Source organism: Centruroides sculpturatus, unplaced genomic scaffold, assembly GCF_000671375.1.
Source record: "Centruroides sculpturatus isolate CEXI.00-Female unplaced genomic scaffold, Cexi_2.0 scaffold2041, whole genome shotgun sequence".
Classification (NCBI taxonomy): Eukaryota; Metazoa; Arthropoda; class Arachnida; order Scorpiones; family Buthidae; genus Centruroides; species Centruroides sculpturatus.
Genome location: NW_019386218.1, coordinates 47,502 through 53,552, shown reverse-complemented (window position 1 = coordinate 53,552; position 6,051 = coordinate 47,502). Strand labels below are relative to the sequence as shown.

The 6,051-nt window shown below is 38.4% G+C and overlaps 1 protein-coding gene across 1 annotated transcript in view; it reads left to right on the top strand.

The window, feature by feature from the left end:
- Positions 1–2,035: 2,035 nt before the first annotated feature.
- The window catches only part of LOC111614134 (arginine/serine-rich protein PNISR-like), a 40,823-nt gene continuing 36,807 nt past the window's right edge, over positions 2,036–6,051 (top strand). The window contains exon 1 of the mRNA XM_023355515.1: positions 2,036–2,159. The gene's annotated coding sequence lies outside the window, so the exon portion shown is untranslated. The remainder of the gene's footprint in view (positions 2,160–6,051) is intronic.

The window sequence follows — 6,051 nt, the reverse complement described above, 5'->3', positions numbered from 1 at the left end:
CCTGTTCGTGGTAATGATATAGTAGTTACGTTTAATCCTTTCCATACGGTTAACGTTAAAATTTGTTCCGCTGTAAAATTGTTTAAGTCAGATAGAACCCGCTGGTTCTCACCTGACGATTTGTGGAAAATAAAATGTGTCGAGTCTAACGGTGAACTGTATTCAAAAACTAGTGTTCGGTCGTGTCTGAGAAACAGGTGCCCGCGGGTCGCTATATTTCAATTCTCGAGTGTTCGTTTAGCAATTGGCAAAAAATCGAATGCATTGGATTGTTCCACTGGCCGAGTTCCCGTCACACTCCCGACGAAATCATTTGCGAAACTTAATCCTTCGCATTAATTACCAGTCTGAATTAAAGTAAACTCGTTAAGTGGAAGTTTAACGGCTAAAAAATTTCGACTTCCAGGAAGAGTTTCGGTTAATCGAATTTAATATTCGATATTCCCCCGGCCGTAAATTTCTCATTTCGGAGCCGTTTACAGAACGATAACAAAATTGTATGCAGTTTATGGAACTTTTGATTAGTTGTCCGAATCCCTCGTATCGCCGCATCCTTAAAAGTAGGGTTGTCGAGTACTCGGGGATAAAATCTGGGACAAAACGAATTCTTTCCAAAGATACACTAATTCCGGTACACTAATTCCAGAACTTGCAATGGATGCGAATTTTTACTCTGCCAGTGACAGAAATACACTTAAAATGTATGAAAGGAGAAATATACTTCATTGCGGGAACAGTTTTTGGAACAGACCACTCGTCGCTAGATGGCTGTAGGAAAAATTCCGGGATAGAGTACCTAGATTATCGGAGTAGCCACAATGGGTTGTCAAATTTTCTATCGGTTAGTTGTATCACGTGGTTAAAATCCGCCACATTCCGACAAAAAGTGCGCGTGGCTCTGTATATTTCGAATAGTAAATGTTCTTTAAAGTCGTTTATAAAGAAATCTGGAAGTTTTTGAACACATCTAGCATGAATTTGCTATATTTTTATATTTACATTCATATTTAAGATTTAATATGAGGCAACAAATGAAAAAAATCGATAGTTAGCGTAGCTGTTTACATTAGATCCGATATCCGCTTGTTATTAAAATGTACATTTATAATTTACAATTAAATAAATCTTATTTATATGACTTTTTGGCTAACAGCACCGCTTACATTGAAATTCAAAAGATGCTTGCCGGAAGTGCGGCCGTGACGGTGCGCGTAGTAAAGTTTAACCATAAACTGTATTGTATAAAAAGAAGTACAAAAATTAGTGTAAGGTAACAAAATATAACCAAAATTTAATTATATACTAATTTCAAGATAGTACAAACCTAAAAAACCTGTAACAAATGTATTACATCAATAGGATTCAAAGAAGGTCCTCTATTAGAATATTCGAAATTAGTCGAAAACTTAATACAATGAAGTCTACACTCGTCGAAAAGCCAAATCAAAATATAGAAATCGTATACGGTTGGAAAGGGCTTCTCGAGAGCAATCCGGTGATACGCATAAAACACCATACGATAGAGTGAAGCGGTGCCGGAAACGTAAAAATATTACCCGTTAACGTACACGTATTCGAGTAAAACGCACGGCCGACACAGCCACACCTCACTTTTGTAAATTAAGTTTTAAATCGGTGCACGTGTTTTTTTTCAACTCTGCCCCGTGGGCACTACGAGGGTCTCTTTTAGCCAAATTATTATGGGTTGGGCAATGCCCGCAATGAAGCGTTCGGGTGGTGAGGGACGAGGCCCGACGTATCCGGACGGATCACCCCCGAAAAATTCCCGGGGATTATTCCCCCAGAGCGGTAGGCTACTACCTCGACCGCTAGGCCATCCGGCCGTCTATCGTGGTCGACGGGTGGAAGGAGAACGAAGACTCGGGGAATATTTTCTTAACGAATTTATGGCAAAATTATATTTTTATAGGAAGTGTCGGGCCCGATACGATATTTTTATTTTTTCGCCGAAAGAATTCGAAATCTTTGGCGGCGCGCGGTGGTTTTCGTACGGACTCCGGTCGGAATCCGTAGAAAGCAGATACGACTGAGGAAGTCCGAGTACCGAGGCATTGTGGGACGTCCGCCATCTTGGCGTGGACTAACGTTGGAGAAAAGGAAAGACCGAAGAGATTTCTATCGTCTTCTACTTTCGTTAGGTGCGTATCCTCCGCCTTGTTCTTTAATACGTTAATAACGGATCGGTGCACGTAATTGCGGGCGACGTCGAGAAGTTTTGCGTGATGAAAACCCAACTAGGTCTATTATTAGTTCGGAGCGTGGAGCGAAGGCGAAGGAAGAACGAGCGGCGATTTCGGTACAAATTAATTCGGTTAAAATAGTGGAAGAAGACGGCGCGACGCGTTACCGCGATCGATAAATGCGGGCCAAGAAGCAAAAACTTTCATCGATCTATTGGCCACTCGTCCAAATATTCATAGAAATTCGGTTGAGAATGGGAATTGTCGACAGACGGGAAGAGTCGTCGCTTTCTGCTCGAGATACGTCGAGTCGAGACACTCGTAATTCGTTCAAATATTACTACAGCCGAAACCGTAAATAACGTTTCGGACAGGACTGTTAACCTTTACTAAGGTCAACCTGGTAAAATAAAGTTCCTAAAAAACTCTTCAAAATAATCAAGAATTAAATAATTGTTAACGTAATCATTGTATAACAGTTATATTTCAAAAAATATTTATTATGTAAAATTTAATAAACAATTTATACAGTACATTTTTCAATTTTTTAGTGGCCCGTAAATGTAGGTCCCGTTAAAAGTGAAGAGATTGTGTATAACGATACGCTGTTTGACCGTAAACTATGTTTACGGTCAAAACGGTGTATCGGTACGAATACGAAGAACGGTCAACCGGCACGGGTCTTCTGTGCTAGTTTGTAACGTGGCGGAAAACAGTACGAAAGCCACGTTCCTTAACGGGTCTGATATGAAAAAATACTAACGGAATGAGATAAAAAAATTCTTTGATGCCCCACGGAACCCCTTTGAGGCAAAATCTGGTAGAAATCTAATTATGTAAGCAATTGGGCGTCGATTTGATTAAATTTTGTGGTTTTCCTTTTGTTTGTTCCCGTTTGGCTACCGCGGCATTTTTCGGATGCCGCCGTGCAAAATATTGCTCATCTCCCTTGCTCTGGCCGGCGTTCCTTGCGGGTTCTCGGGGAGAGTTTGGATCGGTGTTATTGGACGGATACCGAATCTGTACTTTTTGCCATTTTGTCTTGTAAAACACTCCTTTATGTTATTTAAGTTAAATTACTTTAACTAAAGTTAATAGGCAAGCGCCAAATCCGACAGATGGCGCTGTTTTTGAGCCAAGATGGCTGCCAAAACAGGTAAGTAACCGACCATGTGCTTGTTCAGTGTCTGAGCCGATTCAGTTTCCGTCGGTGACGACTACTGCGAGGACCAAATGGAGAACAAATCATTGAATTTATGTCAAATTCTAGACTATATTGGCGACAGGAAACGTTGTCTTGTAGAAGGTGAAGCCGTTTTGGATGCTGGACACATCGTATTTTGTGGATTAAACTCTAACAACAACACCGAAGTTCATGTTGCTTTAGTGTTGCAATCTCAGATATTGGCATTTTGATACATCTTAATTACAGGGAGAATGCACGTGCAATGCGGGGCTGTCTGGTTTTTGTAAACATGTGATAGCATGATTATTATACGTTAACAGGTGAGAAGTATTTAAATATTTTAAACAGTATACACCATGTTCCAATATAAAAACACAGTTTTATTTATCATAATAGTTAAAATTAGTGCCAATCTGAAAGCTACCCGGCTGAGTCATTCAGCACTTATACAACATAGGCCAGTCAAAAGTTTGTAGCACACATTATGTTGTGTGTGTACTGTACACGATTCATATATCCAAAATGGCTTCACCTTCTATAAGATAACGTTTCCTGTCGCCGATATAGTCTAGAATTTGACGTAAATTCAATGATTTGTTCTTCATTTGGTCCTCGCAGTAGTCGTCACTGATAGAAACTAAATTGACTCAGGCACTGAACAAACACGTGATCGTTCCCTTACCCTGTTTCGGCAGCCATCTTGGCTCAAAACAGCGCCCTCTGTCGGATTTGGTGCTTGCCAATAGGAAAAATTACATTTTAAATTTTAAATAATTTTTCAAATTACTTGAAATTGTAAAGTAACACAAATTTGGTCTAGGCCATGGTAATCAATACTGGCTTCCTTATGTGCTTAGCCCCATCAATGTCTTAGTGGATAAAAAACACTGGTGGTTGATTGCAGGCTTGCGTCTCACTAATGGGCTAGCCACATAAAGTTTTTCAGGTTTTCTTCATAAATCTAACACCCAAGTAGTCAGTCTCCTGTAGAAAGTCTTCCTTTGGAGTATTGCTCCTTGCAAGATTTTCAGGTGTTGCATTGCCTTCTTCAATAATCCATTCTGAGATACTTAACTGCTTTCTTTATTTGACATTATTGGAAAACATTGAAAATTTTTGTACTGTAGTGTTGAATAGAAATTTTCATGTCCAGGTGGTTGAGATAATTTTAGCAGATTTCTCAACAATGTGTGATCCACAGATCCCTGTGGGTCTAGGCAAATATATTTACAGCAAACAATGCAAATTAGGTAAATGGCACATTAAAATTTATTAACAAGTCTACTGGAAGGTGAAGTTTGAGAAACACTAGGTACTGTACATGTCATTGGGGTATTTTGAACTTTGACATGTAGTTCTTCCAGTTTTTAAAAAATTGTATTAAGTTTTTCTTTTATAATTTAAATAGAGATGCCCTGTTGATAATAAGAATATGACAACTATTACAGTGAAATACTGACTTAATGTGTGGTGTGTGCATAATACAATAGTAAAGAATGCACAAGTAATATTCATTAATTTGTTTTTATTTTTTGATCAGAAAACAGCACACTTATAAACTGGAACTGTATAACTAAATAATCAACACCTAAATGCGATTTTCAGCACATAATAAACACAAATTTGCTACTCAAATGTTTTCGTTCGTCATCTAGATGCCCTCGTCAGGACTGAATACATAAAAAACAGTTCTATCTTTTGAACATTACTGTTCCAATCTTTTAGACGTTTAAAAAGGTGTTTGATACAAAAATCATTTTGTTTACTTCTCTAAATCGTCTAATCTTCACTTCTTTCTATCCAGGGCATCCCCTCTCTTCCAAATCCTTTGCCACCTTGTCTCACCATCTCAGCTTTGGTCTTCCCTGCAGGATCCATCACTTCCAACTTCCCAGTCCTCTTTCCACATGTCCAAACCATCTTAATCTACTTTCCTGCACCTTCTCATGAAACCCACCTTGACTGTTTCTCTTAGGTAATCACTCCTAATTCTGTCCTTTGTCACACTACACACATTAAGGCTGCTATACACGATGGGTTAATCCTTTGAGACTGCCTGTCCTTGAGGAACTTCAGAATTTCCTATCGCCCAAAAACGAAGAAAAGCTTTTAGCAGAGGGTGGGGCAGCTTGCCCCGGGCGCCACTGGCAGAGGGGAGCCAAATGGTTTCCAAGAAAAACAAAATTAGTTTCTGGAGGGGGAGGGGGTGCCAATATAGTGTCGCGGCCCGGGTGCAGTTACGTTCGCTACGTCATTGTGTTTATTATTACGCCATTGATGTTTATTGGCAACAAATTCTATTAAAACTCGCGGGAAAAAAATATGTATAGAAGTCTATGGTGTAAATAGTAGTAGTAGTTTTTTTAATGGAATTATTTCAAATGACAAAATTAATTTTTCAAGCGAAATCTTGGGCTATAGATTATGTTAAAAAGCATCAATTATCAGCGAAAGACAATGGCGAGTCGATTTTACTACCAAAAAAATTCATGGATTAAATTTTATAGACGAATATATATTAATAATTCTCAACCACATCCGATATTAGTACAAATTGTAAACATTATTATCGCAAATTAATTTTATAATTTAATAATTAAAAAGAATTTATTAAACTTTGTCTTATTTTAAGTTGTCATGTTTTAATTTACTTGGATATTAAAA